Raw genomic sequence first — 14,682 nt, forward strand, 5'->3', positions numbered from 1 at the left:
TCCATAAGGCACACTGCAATCACAGCTGTGGTCATTTGTCAATCGCGGCTGAGGAGTGATTTAAATTGGCCAGGCGCTGGGAGGACGCCTCAATTAATCGACCGGGCTTTGGCCTCGGCAGGCACAGCTTCCAGGCAAATTTTGACAAGAGGCCTCTACGGGGACATTAATTGGCCTAATTGGCTACGTGTAGCTGGGAGGCAGGTAGCTGTCACTCACGCAATGCAGCGTCGATGAAAACAGCCCAGAGGTGGGATCGTGGCAGTGGAGTAGCATCCCAGTTGGTATTGTAAAACTATTTCAGACAGGCCTACCTCCAATCCTGTCTCTGCATCCCAATAGAAATTCAGCTCAGCCATTCATTGACAGGTAAGGGCAAGACTAGAGGCCATCAATATAAAATTGTCACCGTGAGATCAAACAGGAAATAGAGAAGGAGCATCTTCACCAAGCAAACGGTGAGCATATGGAGTTCACTCTCACAGGGACTTGCGAGGTGAATAATATAGATACATTCAGAGAGAGGCTAGATAAGCATTTGAGGGAGAAGAGAATAGAAAATTACGGCAAGAGTTCGAAGAGGAAAGATGAATGGAGGGTCAAGTTCAACACAAACATCAGCATGGACTGGTTGGGCCGAATGGCCTGTTTCTGTGCGGTATATTCTACATCATTCTGTATTAGCTCAAAACTTCCACCATATTATCAAAGAATGTATGTAACCATTTTTTAAAATGTTGCTATTATGCAATGAATATGTATCCGCAAGTTTAATATGTGCGACAACAAATCATTTTTATTGCACATTGTATGATTGCAAAAACTAATCTTAAAATGTGAATTGTCAGAAAATCTGTTTAATATGTCTGCTGCAGTTGGGTTGCTGAGTTAGGGTAATGCCTGCCAGAGTTTACTACGTTGTTGAATGAGTGATGAGGTTGAAAGACCCAGAAATCAACAAAGCAATAAACACAAACGTGAACAGAAAAAAAAAAACGCCCCACATCTACAAACAGTATCAGAATACAATTCCTCAAACGTCTACAATTTCTAGGTTATGATACTTACGCACAAATTTGTTTTTCCTTACTTTTACCAGCGACATTTTATATTTGTGCAATATTCTACAAGTAAAATACAAGGTGGTTGAAATTCATTTGGGGTTCCACCCTTTTCCAGCTGTACCTCCAGTGGGAAACTGGTGAAACTGTCCGGAAATTGCTGGTCGCACTAAGATTCAAGATTTTTTTCTTTTAAATCTGATTTGTCTTGATGAGGAGCACTGACTTCACACGGCAATTTATGCTAAGGAAGCAAAGGTAGAGGCAGAGTTCTTCAAAACTGGACTTCTCACTCCTTTGCTTCAGTTGGGACAAGTATATCTCTGCAGAATGCCAGCCTGCACACGAGCAGATATGGCTCCCTTGGATGGTCCCAGTTCATCAATGAAACATGCAGGGAAGGGGCTGCATTGTAAAGTTTTGCTCTGGGGCCCAGTGAGCACTTTGAACAATCTCCCCCTTCCCTGCCATGGTGTGCTGATGCAAGTCTCCAGCTGCCTGGAGTTCTTTGCACCTGCCCATGCATTGTTAATCAGGTGCAGTTGCACTGGCCACTGTACAGTGTGGCCAGCCCTAGAGGGCACTGGCAGGTGTGATCCCATTGTAATTGCTGTGACCGAGCCTGTGGAAATTTGGTCCTAAGGTACAGTACAATCGCCACCAAGCTTGTTGAAAATGTTAAAGAAAATATCATTATTAGTTAAAGTTTTGGAAGCAATCTAACTGTGTCAACAAATGATACCTGAAAAGTAATAGCCTCACAAAAGTCACATCCCCTGGAGTTTGGAGGGTTGCAGTGAAGTGCAATGGTCTTGCCATGTTGCCTCTGCAGAGTAGTTATAGCATGGATCGGTACCCATGGTTACCCAAATAGTGAGTTCCTAATCTAAACTGAGTTTCAAGGGGAGTTGCTGAATGCAAGCTTGATGTTTGAGTGATGAAATCTGGACATGAATGCACACTGAACTTCCGTGATACACGTGAAATGTATTAAGAGGCTGCAATGACACAGCTTGGAACAGGTTACTTGCTCCTGATCAGAGGCTGGTGTTTACTGGGGGGGAAAAGCTGTCATTTAAAAGAGCCAATTTTAAAAAGCAATTACTGGAGGCATCTCAATAGTTAAAACATTTTCTACACTCATTTTAGGGCCACTACTGCATTTGGTCACTGACTGCCAGAATGGCACAATGTGGACTTTAAACCTTTCCATTGTTATCATCAATGCTGCCATATAGGAGCAACCAGGAAGGTGCATTGCTTCAGCAAGCAGCTACTTCCAGCTGCATTGCTTTTGGCTAGAACGCACATCAAGCTTAATGGTGTTATGTCCAGGTTTCTTGCTAAACACAACTTGCACTGTGCTCCATCTCACCCCGGGAAGCTCACACGGTGACGGTAAAGGAGGAGAGTTGAAAAATGAAAAACGCTTATTGTCACAAGTAGGCTTCAAATGAAGTTACTGTGAAAAGCCCCTAGTCGCCACATTTGGGGAGGCTGGTACGGGAATTGAACCGTGCTGATGGCCTGCCTTGGTCTGCTTTAAAAGTCAGCTCTTTAGCCCTGTGCTAAACCAGCCCCCAAGTTGGACAAGCTAAGATCTAAAACATATCGATCCATTCCAGCTACCAGGATGTCATCAAATAGCCTATTTCTAAGTGCTTTGAATGATTAAAATAAACCCTTTTGTTGCATTATTATATCCATACATACTGTGAATGAAGGAAATTTGTTTATTTGGCATATCCATGCAAGTTAAACATTTTAAAGCGGTTTGGTCAATGGCTCAGCTGGTTGTGGCAGTGAGAACTGAGCCATGGAAATCAATATTATGTTAGGGTCAATCCAGTTGCCCGAGATTATTAATCTCAGTGAGTAGTAATTATTTATTTTAGCGTCCCTGGGTCAGAGAAGGGCAAATCAGTCTCCCCCCTTAATCCCCCTTATCTACAAATTCTACTGCAAGCGCGCAGCGTGAGGGCAGTGCCCAGTTCAATAGTCTGCTAATTCTCTTGGTGGGGGGCGCTAGTGAGTTAAACAACACCGCACATTCATAGATCCTTACATGAGCAAAGATTCAACACCTTCAAGAAAGGAATAGGGAAGGAGGAAACAGCAAAAAAAAGACGGAAGAAAATAAAATAAATGTTGTATGTTAAATAGGTTTCAGGGCAAAGATTAATTTACATCGATGCAATCATTTTAATAATGATAATTTCAAAATAAGCAAGACAGCTGCTGCTTCATATCTCGCATATTGCATATAATTGTTACCTTGATTCTTTATTTAAAAAAAACAAGTTAGAAACTTAGCTTTGCCCATTTATTAATCTCAGAGAGCGGGAGTGTGTGTGTGTTGGATAAGGATGTGCGGCAGGGAATGGATTTGAAACTAACTTGCTTACTAAGCAAATCCTTTTCATGACTGTAATCACAAAGCCATATGTGCTCATCTATTATGAAATCAGCTTGTTGCATGAAAAAACCTACTTGGTTAAGTGATCTTTTAAACAGTACTTTAGTGCATGACACAATGCTACGTAGTGCATACACCTTTGGTAGCAATTTATAACGGGATATGGAGACCTTACGCATGCCGGGCAATAGCAACATATCTCAAAATAGCATTAATGGATTTCCATTGCCACTAATGATATTCCTTACAGCTATGACAACAGGCAGGTGATGGAAATTTAAAATGTTAACTCATCAGATCCAGTTTATTGGATAACGCAGCACACGTAATCATGCAATTACTCACATGTACATCTGGTGACTGTCTTGTCATGACTATTCTGTGACGAACATGCTGTAAAAAAAGACACTTCCACTGGAAATAACAAGGAAGCATAAAATTGCTTCATCCCGCTGATTATGTAAATCTCCTGCTCAAAGCTACTTAACTAATACAACGAAACCAATCTCTCACACATCAAAGCACTACATTAAGTGCTTTTCACTATTTACACTGCCAGTAAAGGGAGTCAGCTGCATCATCTTCCAAGTGATTTATGAATCACCCTCATTCACATGCAGCTGAAGTCTTCAACTAAAGTATGGAAAAACCAACAGACGTATGTCCTGGTGTCAAATTATTAGCATCTGCTGATTATGGTAGAAATGGCAACATTTTAAGACCATTATCTGGCTGCATTGCTTTTACCTGTTTCACACAGTAACCTGTGCACCCAAAAGCAGGTCTTATAAAAGCTTGTTGTCCAAGTCAAGATTAGTGGGCTATGTAGTTCAGAATGTTTGTTCAAAGAAATCCAGATACTGGTACATTTAAGTTAAGGCTGGTTAAAAGAAATTGCACAGTAGTGATAGATACTCGTTGTAAAGGAGGAACCTTTACCGTTTGTAATGCATGAAAAATAAAAGCTGAAATAGTACATGTGGCATCTCAAGAGTTAAGTGCAAAGATCAGATTTTGGTAATGAAAGGCATCTTGTTTGAATGTATCATTTTTCAGTCTAAAGATAATGCACACTTTAGCATTAGATTAATCCAACTTGCCTCCTCACATTTACAAATAAATATTATTCCATTTTGCTTCCAATTGTACCTCTTCAGAGCACCAACACTTATTGAGGACTAGGCTGAATGGTGGAAAGCCCTGGTCATACCTCATCACTCTCATTCTATTAACCCCAAAAATTTTCAACTATCAGTAAAGCTCTGAAAATGCATATGAGATATTTATTTTAAAATTTATTTCACTGTTGAGCAATAAAATTGGATAAATGAGAAGCACTGTACTTATTCCTCACACTACGACTCCAGTCTTACTCATTGCCTACTGAGTGAGCTTCAAATTACAAAAGATTGTTAAGCTTCAACAATGTAGAATCATTTCACATTGGGAGATGATGCTGATTCAGCAAGCTAGCAAAACATCAATGGGGATGGACACAGAAACCTGTGAATCAGAAGTGGCGCATGCACAAAGCTGCACATTTGTGCCAGCTAACAGACGGGTTAACTATATTTAATTGGCGCTTCAATCAAAATACATTTCAGAACTTGACCCTTTATCATTATGGTTTCAGCAGTCTTTTGCAGTGCAGAATAAAAGCAAACTCAAATTTCAACAAACTATTGAAGCAGTTTAAAATTGATACATTATTTGAAATTAACACCAAAAGGCATTTTTTGTAAGTCAGGATGATGACTTTATATCTCACTTAACATTTCAGTGACGTGTTGTAAGTTTTATTTTATTGAATACAAACTTAAGTAGCCCCAGTAGTTTGTCTGTCCTCCTGTTAGCTTTTAATAGTAAAAGTAAAGTGGCCATAGTCCCAGATGGTCATAGGCTGCTTTCCCCTTTGAGCGGGAGAGCTGACTGGTGGTGATTTAACCTGAGGGTCACCACACCTCAGACGAAGGGCAAGGTTGAAAAGGTGGGGCCTAAGTTTTTAGTACCTTACTGTTACTTCACATCATACTAAACCAAACTGTAAGTAAATGATTCAGAGTTTCCCATAACTAAACTGTCCCTTTGTGATAGATAAGAGTCCCATTAGAATGTCTGCAATACCTCTGGGAACTACATAGATCATATCGTGGAGAATTAGGTAGGTGAAGAGGCACAAGTATCTTTGCCTATTAACTCGCATATACCTCAATCTTCTGATGGGAGTAATTCCTGCTGTACTGGATTATACTTTGCCTACCAATTAAGCAATAGTTCTAAAGATAGCCCTTTTCACACCTTCAAGATCGCAAAATCCAATAGAACTATCCAGCAAGTGGAAATATAAGCACAAGTCGAATTGAGTTACTAGAAATCTGAGAGATGGACGGTGAAGGCTTGAGGACTGCATGTGTTCCGTGGAGTAGATGCTGGCCCATAGCAGTGTTACATCTCATTTTATGCATAAACTGATGTCTAACAGGGTAGAATCTTTAAGTAAATCTGATACATGCTTAAAATAAATCAACTAAACTAGGTCAGTTTTACTAAGGTACAATATGGTCACCAACTTTGCCCAACTAGTCCCGCCCTTTTATGATTTACATTCTTGAAATGTAACGGTATCTATAACCCCCCTTCTACCCTTCAACGCAATTGTGAAAGGAATAAGTAAAGCAATCCTGAGTTTAATAAATTGCGAATTTAATAATAAAATCAAATTCAAATTTCCTCAACCAACCCCTCTGCGGAAATTCAGAGATGTCGAGCAATGGGGTAGGTGTTGATTTTGTGCAGAAGGGTGATAACAAGGTGAGAGATTGCTAGGGCTTCCTATTTCCAGCTATTTACCTGTTCTTGGTCTACCAGCCAGTACAGAGCTAACCCCATCCTGTTAGCCTGGCATCAACAGAGAGGAGGGGGCAAAATAATGCCGCAGATTTCAGGATTGGGGCGTTCTTGTTGCTGACGGAGATTCTGAAGTGAGTGTAAAATTGAGCAATGTCAGCAGTGAGGAACAAAGGCAATGAGCTGGATCCCGCTGAATTTAGGACACTGGCATTGGGATAAATGGGAAAGCTGAGCCTGCACATGTCAGCATCAAGACTAGCTCAGCATCTTTTGAGAGGTGGCCTCCTATATTGACTACCTCGGCGTTCACCATCCTGAGAAGCTGACCTTGTCAGAGGGCCAATAGCTCTGGAGCCTCAACAGCCCCACGGGGTTTGTAGGCTCTGGAGTCAAGTTGGAAACTGCAAGGTTGCCGCAACATGGAGGCACCCTCACTTGCCACACAGCTGGCATATTCATCGGGAGGGATGGGAAAGCCTTCCATTGGATTGGTTAGATCAAGATTACTGTCTGTTATGCCCGTCAATGGCGAGGCTGCTAAACCACCTTAACCAGTGTAATTAGCTGCCCGAGTTCAAGGAAAACATACAATTGCCAGCCTACCCCCCCCCCCCCCCCCACCATCGAAAGGGGCACCCATTTCAAGCAGTTTGCCCTGATATTCCAGCCCCCCCTCCAACTCTAATATCACCATCACATGGGTGGGATCATCCAGCTCAATATTTTAGCCTTCCCGAGGAACCCCCATAATACTGACAGAAATATCATCAGTGATAATACAGATTTAAATATTTGTTCCTTTTCTTTTCTTATTTTCCTCACGATAGTCTCTTGTGCAACAGCGATATTTGATTAATGGTAGCAACATAAAGGGTGCGTTCTACTGGCCTCGTCCTGCCGGAATCAGGGCAAAATGCAGCCGGCCTCCCACAGGATTTCTGCTCGCCACTACGTCTCGTGAGATTAAATTATGCATGTAGTTTCCAGATTGAAAGTGGGTAAAACGAGGTCATAAACAACAGAGGTCCTTATCAGGGCCAGAAAATCAGGGCTAGGGGGGTCATTAAAATCAATTAGCAATATCAATTATTCATATAGGTTACATGTAAAACTATCTGTTTACGTTTTGGTTTGAGAGCATCCAAGAGCGTGCCAAATTGTCATGGAGGTGGAAGGTGGTGGCAGATTCCCGTGTTTAATTTACCTGTGTTGAGTTTGCTGACAGAAGCAGGCAGTTCAGTTCAGTTGGTTTTCATACAGCAAGAAGATTTGCTCGAGCTTGCTGGTAGTAGAAGAAATCTATAGTGTTCCTCACTGTGGCAGAAAGCTTGAATAGATAGCCTAGAAAGAGCTATACTGAAGCCATGGAAAAAATAGCAGCTATGTACGTCCAGGACAAGGAACTGGCGGGTTCACAGGCAGAATTTCCCATCCTGCCCGCAGCATTTTTTTATTTTATAAATTTAGAGTACCCAATTCATTTTTTCCAATCAAGGGGCAATTTAGCATGGCCAATCCACCGACCCTGCACATATTTGGGTTGTGGGGGGCGAAACCCACGCAAACACAGAGAGAATGTGCAAACTCCACACGGACAGTGACCCAGAGCCGGGATCGAACCTGGGACCATGGCGTCGTGAGGCAGCAGTGCTACCCACTGCGCCACTGTGCTGCCCGTCACAGTGGGTTTCATGGCAGGCAGGAGCAGAGAGTCCAACTGCAGGCAGAAAATTGGAAATCCACCGGCAAAACATTTGTTGGCAATTCACCCAATGTCGGATTAATGGAGGATCAGGTATCCCGGTGCCTAGTGGTGTGAATGTAATTTGCAGTCATTACCATTTCATGAATGCTCATCAAAACAGCTGCACACCAGAATCATGTGCCGCCTTCCAATCTTCCACCAGGCCAATGGGAGATTACAAAATGCTGAAAACCATTTGAAAAAGAATGGCGTGTACAGGCCATTCCCGCACTTCGCTCACGACTTCAAGGTGAGTGCCACAGCCCTGCAGGGTCTTGCTGTGACGAATGCCATACTGCTGGGGTGTAGGGCTAGTCTCTTCCCAATGGTTGCTTCTGTATTCACAAGAGCACCACTGCGTAGTGGTACATAAATGGGGGACCACATGGGGTCCATGGGAAAGGAAGGCTTTGCAAGAGGTGAAAAGGGATACCACAACATGTATGAATAGGAGGGGATGCACGCAGACTCTGGAATAATAAATTGGTGGGGAGGGGGTGTTGTGTGACACAAGAGGGATCGTCGCACAGAGTTTCATGGGGGGTGGGGGGGTGGTGTTAGGAAGGGAGACAGTGTAGTTTTCAGTTAGGAGGACAATGGAGAACTCTGAAAGCCAAAGTCCTTGGTCCGGAGCTTGCAATCAGGAGTCATGGATTAGAAACACTACTGCGATTCTGTGGAAAGGAGTTAGAGAGTAGAGACACTCCTGCGACTCTGTGGAACCCTTAGTCAGAGACTGGAGACAGCCAGGAGTATTAATTGGGAGCTTTGTTTATTCCAGCTCCAGCGAAGGGCAAGGACTGAGTGTTGATAACATAAACATAGATAACATGGAGAAATACAGCATAGAACAGGCCCTTCGGCCCACGATGTTGTGCCGAACTTTTGTCCTAGGTTAATCATAGAATTTTGGACACTAAGGGCAATTTATCATGGCCAACCCACCCAACCTGCACATCTTTGGACTGTGGGAGGAAACCGGAGCACCCGGAGGAAACCCACGCATACACGGGGAGGATGTGCAGACTCCACACAGACAGTGACCCAAGCCGAAATCGAACCTGGGACCCTGGAGCTGTGAAGCAATTGTGCTATCCACAATGCTACCGTGCTGCCCTTCAAAACAAATTAATCTACACTCCATTATTCTACCATAATCCATGTACCTATCCAATAGGGACCGCATGAAGGTCCCTAACGTTTCCGACTCAACTACTTCCACAGGCAGTGCATTCCATGCCCCCACTACTCTCTGGGTAAAGAACCTACCTTTGACATCCCCCCTATATCTTCCACCATTTACCTTAAATTTATGACCCCTTGTAATGGTTTGTTGCACCCGGGGAAAAAGTCTCTGACTGTCTGCTCTATCTATTCCCCATAGCATCTTATAAACCTCTATCAAGTCGTCCCTCATCCTTCTCCATTCTAATGAGAAAAGGCCTAGCACCCTCAACCTTTCCTCGTAAGACCTACTCTCCATTCCAGGCAACATCCTGATAAATATCCTTTGCACCTTTCCCAAAGCTTCCACATCCTTCCTAAAATGAGGTGACCAGAACTGCACACAGTACTCCAAATGTGGCCTGACCAAGGTTTTGTACAGCTGCATCATCACCTCACGGCTCTTAAATTCAATCCCTCTGCTAATGAACGCTAGCACACCATAGGCCTTCTTCACAGCTCTATCCACTTGAGTGGCAACTTTCAAAGATCTATGAACATAGACCCCAAGATCTCTCTGCTCCTCCACATTGCCAAGAACCCTACCGTTAACCCTGTATTCCGCATTCAAATTTGTCCTTCCAAAATGGACAACCTCACACTTGTCAGGGTTAATCTCCATCTGCCACTTCTCAGCCCAGCTCTGCATCCTATCTATGTCTCTTTGCAGCTGACAACAGCCCTCCTCACTATCCACAACTCCACCAATCTTTGTATCATCTGCAAATTTACTGACCCACCCTTCAACTCCCTCATCCAAGTCATTAATGAAAATCACAAACAGCAGAGGACCCAGAACTGATCCCTGCGGTACGCCACTGGTAACTGGGCTCCAGGCTGAATATTTGCCATCCACCACCACTCTCTGACTTCTATCGGTTAGCCAGATTGTTATCCAACTGGCCAAATGTTCCCACTATCCCATGCCTCCTTACTTTCTGCATAAGCCTACCATGGTGAACCTTATCAAATGCCTTACTAAAATCTATGTACACTACATCCACTGCTTTACCTTCATCCACATGCTTGGTCACCTCCTCAAAGAAGTCAATGAGATTTGTAAGGCAAGACCTACCCCTCACAAATCCGTGCTGACTATCACTAATTAAGCAGTGTCTTTCCAGATGCTCAGAAATCCTATCCCTCAGTACCCTTTCCATTACTTTGCCTACCACCGAAGTAAGACTAACTGGCCAGTAATTCCCAGGGTTATCCCTATTCCCTTTTTTGAATAGGGGCACGACATTCGCCACTCTCCAATCCCCTGGTACCACCCCTGTTGACAGTGAGGACGAAAAGATCATTGCCAACGGCTCTGCAATTTCATTTCTTGCTTCCCATAGAATCCTTGGATATATCCCGTCAGGCACGGGGGACTTGTCTATCCTCAAGTTTTTCAAAACGCCCAACACACCTTCCTTCCTTTTTTAAAATTTTTTTAAAATTTAGATTACCCAATTATTTTTTCCAATTAAGGTGCAATTTAGCGTGGCCAATCCACCTACTCTGCACATTTTTGGGTTGTGGGGGCGAAACCCACGCAGACACGGGGAGAATGTGCAAACTCCACACGGACAGTGACCCAGAGCCGGGATCGAACCTGGGACCTCTGCGCCGTGAGGCGGTTGTGCTAACCACTAGGCCACCGTGCTGCCCTACATCTTCCTTCCTAACAAGTATCTCCTCGAGCTTACTAGTCTGTTTCACACTGTCCTCGCCAACAATATGGCCCCTCTCATTTGTAAATACTGAAGAAAAGTACTCGTTCAAGACCTCTCCTATCTCTTCAGACTCAATACACAATCTCCCAGCTACTGTCCTTGATCGGACCTACCCTCGCTCTAGTCATTCTCATATTTCTCACATATGTGTAAAAGGCCTTGGGGTTTTCCTTGATCCTACCCGCCAAATATTTTTCATGCCCTCTCTTAGCTCTCCTAATCCCTTTCTTCAGTTCCGAAAGCTAACGGAAGACCCTCATGTAATTGGTACCACGAAGAATAGCTGGAATACCAAGAAGAAATAAAATAAATTCTAAAGATCTGTGTTGGTCCCAGGAAAAGCGAATGAACCTTCAAGAAAGGGCACTCTTTGGTGGTGGGAGGGGAGAGAGAGTAAAATGTAGAACTGGATTTATAGGGCAAATCTTTATAAGCTGTGGTGTTAAGTTAGTGGTGTTTACGCTGTTTCATTTTTCCTCATACAGGCAGTAAAGTTTGTTTTTGCTTTAAAAATGTGAATCCTTATAGCATTGTTCTCTTGGTTAATGGCTGGGTGTTCAGATATTTTTCTTTAAATTTTAACCTCCCCTAACAGGATCGGAACTAACTTGAGATTCCGGTATTTGCAGCATTTTCTTTTTATCCCCACCGTCAGGGAAGAGTTTGCTGATAAAATGGCAAAATGGGAAGAGATCTCTGACTGCAGCCGGCCTGACGAAGACTCAAGAAAATTATACATTCCTTGGAAATCATTTTATTTTGCAGAACATGGTGATGCATCGGAACGATTTGAGGAAAAGGAACATTTACGCAGGCGTAGAAATATCCTCCCTAAGAAAAATACTCTGCTGTCTTCTGTAACCATGACTGAGATTTTTAAAATGTAATTTTGCTCATGACGAAGGTCACCACTGAAACATTAGCCAATATTTTATTTTCCAGGTGATGATCATCATCTGCACAATTCTGTGGTTGCATTTTAGTTTATGTAACATTTGGAATATTAATGCTGATAAATAGGCACTAATCTTAAGTTCAATAGTACTTTAACTGATCCATTATTGCATTAGCTTGATGTGGGTTTGTATAATAAAGCCAGTTGGAGTTACATTTGTATCTCGACAACATGTACTGTAATTAATGTGATGTGTGCAAATTAGGTTCTTCAAAACTGTATGACCTGTAGCTGTAAGTGGCAGGAGTGTTTGCATCTATTTTTATGATCTCTTGCCTCTGATACACGATGGGCACCGCTCTTAGGATCCGAAACAGTCAGTTTTACACCCACTCACCATCTAATATAAACCAGTTACAGATCGGCTAATGAGATTAGTTCTTGGGCACTTAAAATGGACACAACTGCCACTCAAAATCAATACTCGTACTCTTAAATTTGTTTGTGCTTAATGTAGCAACTACAGTCACCAATTCTAATTAGTAAAATTACTGTTATGCAAATTAGGTAGTCAGAGCAATTAAGGTAACATCTTAAAACCAAGACACAGCCTCCACACATCATCAATTTAATGCACACAATATTCTTCCAATTACTTTTTATTTATTCAGTCTGCGGATATGGGCATCGCTGGCACGGGCAGCATTTACTGCCCATCCTTAGTTGCCCTCGAGACCAATCTGGCTCAGGTTTGTTTTAACTCGTTCATTTGCAGTTGTTAACTTTGAAGGACAACACAATTCACTTAAAAACAAATGTTTTCCACATTTAATGTTTGCTGTCAGGCTTTGGCACCAGATGAAGCGATCACATCGATGACTGGCTAAGGCAATGGCAAAATAATAAATGTGGCGGCTGGAGGTATTTACTATATTATATCAAATAGAGAAATTCTCCGCATGTTTCAGCATGTGACATCCATTAGTATATGCATAATAAAGCATCCATTCTACTTTTAAAATCCTACTGCCAGGATGTAGCTATTGTATAAGGTCTCTTTCAATTAATTATATTTACTAAGGTTATATTGAGCACGGTATCTAAAAGCCAGAATATTTCAGAAAAGTTCCAGTTGTACCACAGGCACAATATGTATTTCACCTCTCAATCAGTAGTGCCACATTGAAGTGAAGTCTTTAAGAAGCTGGTCTTTTGTAACACTCTCCACTTTGCAGGATGATTAATTTGTCAGATAATTCAAAGAGTGAAGGTAAATTTCACAAGTTTGTGCTCCCAGGAAGGAAGGAAAAGATAGACTTGTTGATTTTTCAATTAATGCTGCATTTGGTGATGGTGGATTTAACCTATTGAGTCATGGTAAATGTCTGTTCATTCTCTCCTTACAACAGCTCTGCAAATGTCCTCGGAGAAGTGTATGTGACTCAACTCGTGTTGCTCAACATCACCATTAACCTATTGACTGCCATGATGCCAATATATAGTTATTGCTCATGACACAAATCCTGAACAGTTATTGACATCGTACCTAATGTATAAACCAAGCACACAAATAACATATAGTAAAGAAAATAACTACCCATAACTAAGGAATTTTCATTTCAATGTTTCATTGCGCTATTAAAGGTAAAGGTAAAGTCTCCATAATCCTAGATGGCCATAGGCTGCTACCCACTTAATAATAATATAATAATCATTATTGTCACAAGTAGACTTACATTAATACTGCAATGAAGTTACTGTGAAAAGCCCCTAGTCGCCACATTCCGGCGCCTGTTCGGGTACACAGAGGGAGAATTCAGAATGTCCAAGTTACCTAACAGCACATCTTTCGGGACTTGTGGAAGGAAACCGGAGCACCCGGAGGAAGCCCAGACAGACACAAGGAGAACGTGCAGACTCTGCACAGACAATGACCTAAGCAGGAATCGAACCTGGGACCCTTGCACTGTGAAGCAAGAGTGCTAACCACTGTGATATTGTGTCTTTGAGGGGGAGAGCTGACTGGTGGTAATTCAACCTGAGGATCACCGCAGCTCAGGCAAGGAGCAAGGTTGAGAAGGTGGGGCCTTCATGAATAACCTAGACCAGGAAGAACTCAGATGACAGAATCATTGCAGACTATTTGACAGAATTAAAGGATAATTTTATAAGAGTGGTTGGTGATTAGGGAAAAGGTTAATTGGGCAAACCTATTGTGGAAGGAAATTAATGCTGAGAAGAAATTAAAACTATTCTGAAGCAAAAAAGAAGCCTTGCATGTCCCAAGGGTTAAAATGGGTAAATGACAAAAGCAAATCAAAATAGTTAATAACGTTTATGTGAGAATAGGATTAAGCAAAAGCACATTTATAGATTAAAGGAATACAATTCAAAGGAATAGAGGCAAGTATCATGGGGAATTATGAAAAATTAAACAAGCTGACAGAGCAGCCCTTCCGAGACGCACACTATCCTAACTTAGAAATGTATCACCGTTGCCTCACTGTCGTTGGGTCAAAATGCTGGAACTCCCTCCATAACAGCATTGCAGGTGTACTTGCACAGACAGACCAATTTCCAGCAAGGTGAGAGGAGGTGGAATCGAAAATGTGTCCACTCATTCCCACCCTCGTCGTCTCCTCACAGCGAACCAAGCATTGGCCATTCATTTAGTGGTCATCCGGCAGGAAGGCTGACAATTTGCACTGGGGTGGGGGGGGGGGGGGGGGGGGGGGGTGGCTCTGCACCCAATTGGCCATCCAGGGCGGGAT

Source organism: Scyliorhinus canicula, chromosome 12 (genome assembly GCF_902713615.1).
Source record: "Scyliorhinus canicula chromosome 12, sScyCan1.1, whole genome shotgun sequence".
Classification (NCBI taxonomy): Eukaryota; Metazoa; Chordata; class Chondrichthyes; order Carcharhiniformes; family Scyliorhinidae; genus Scyliorhinus; species Scyliorhinus canicula.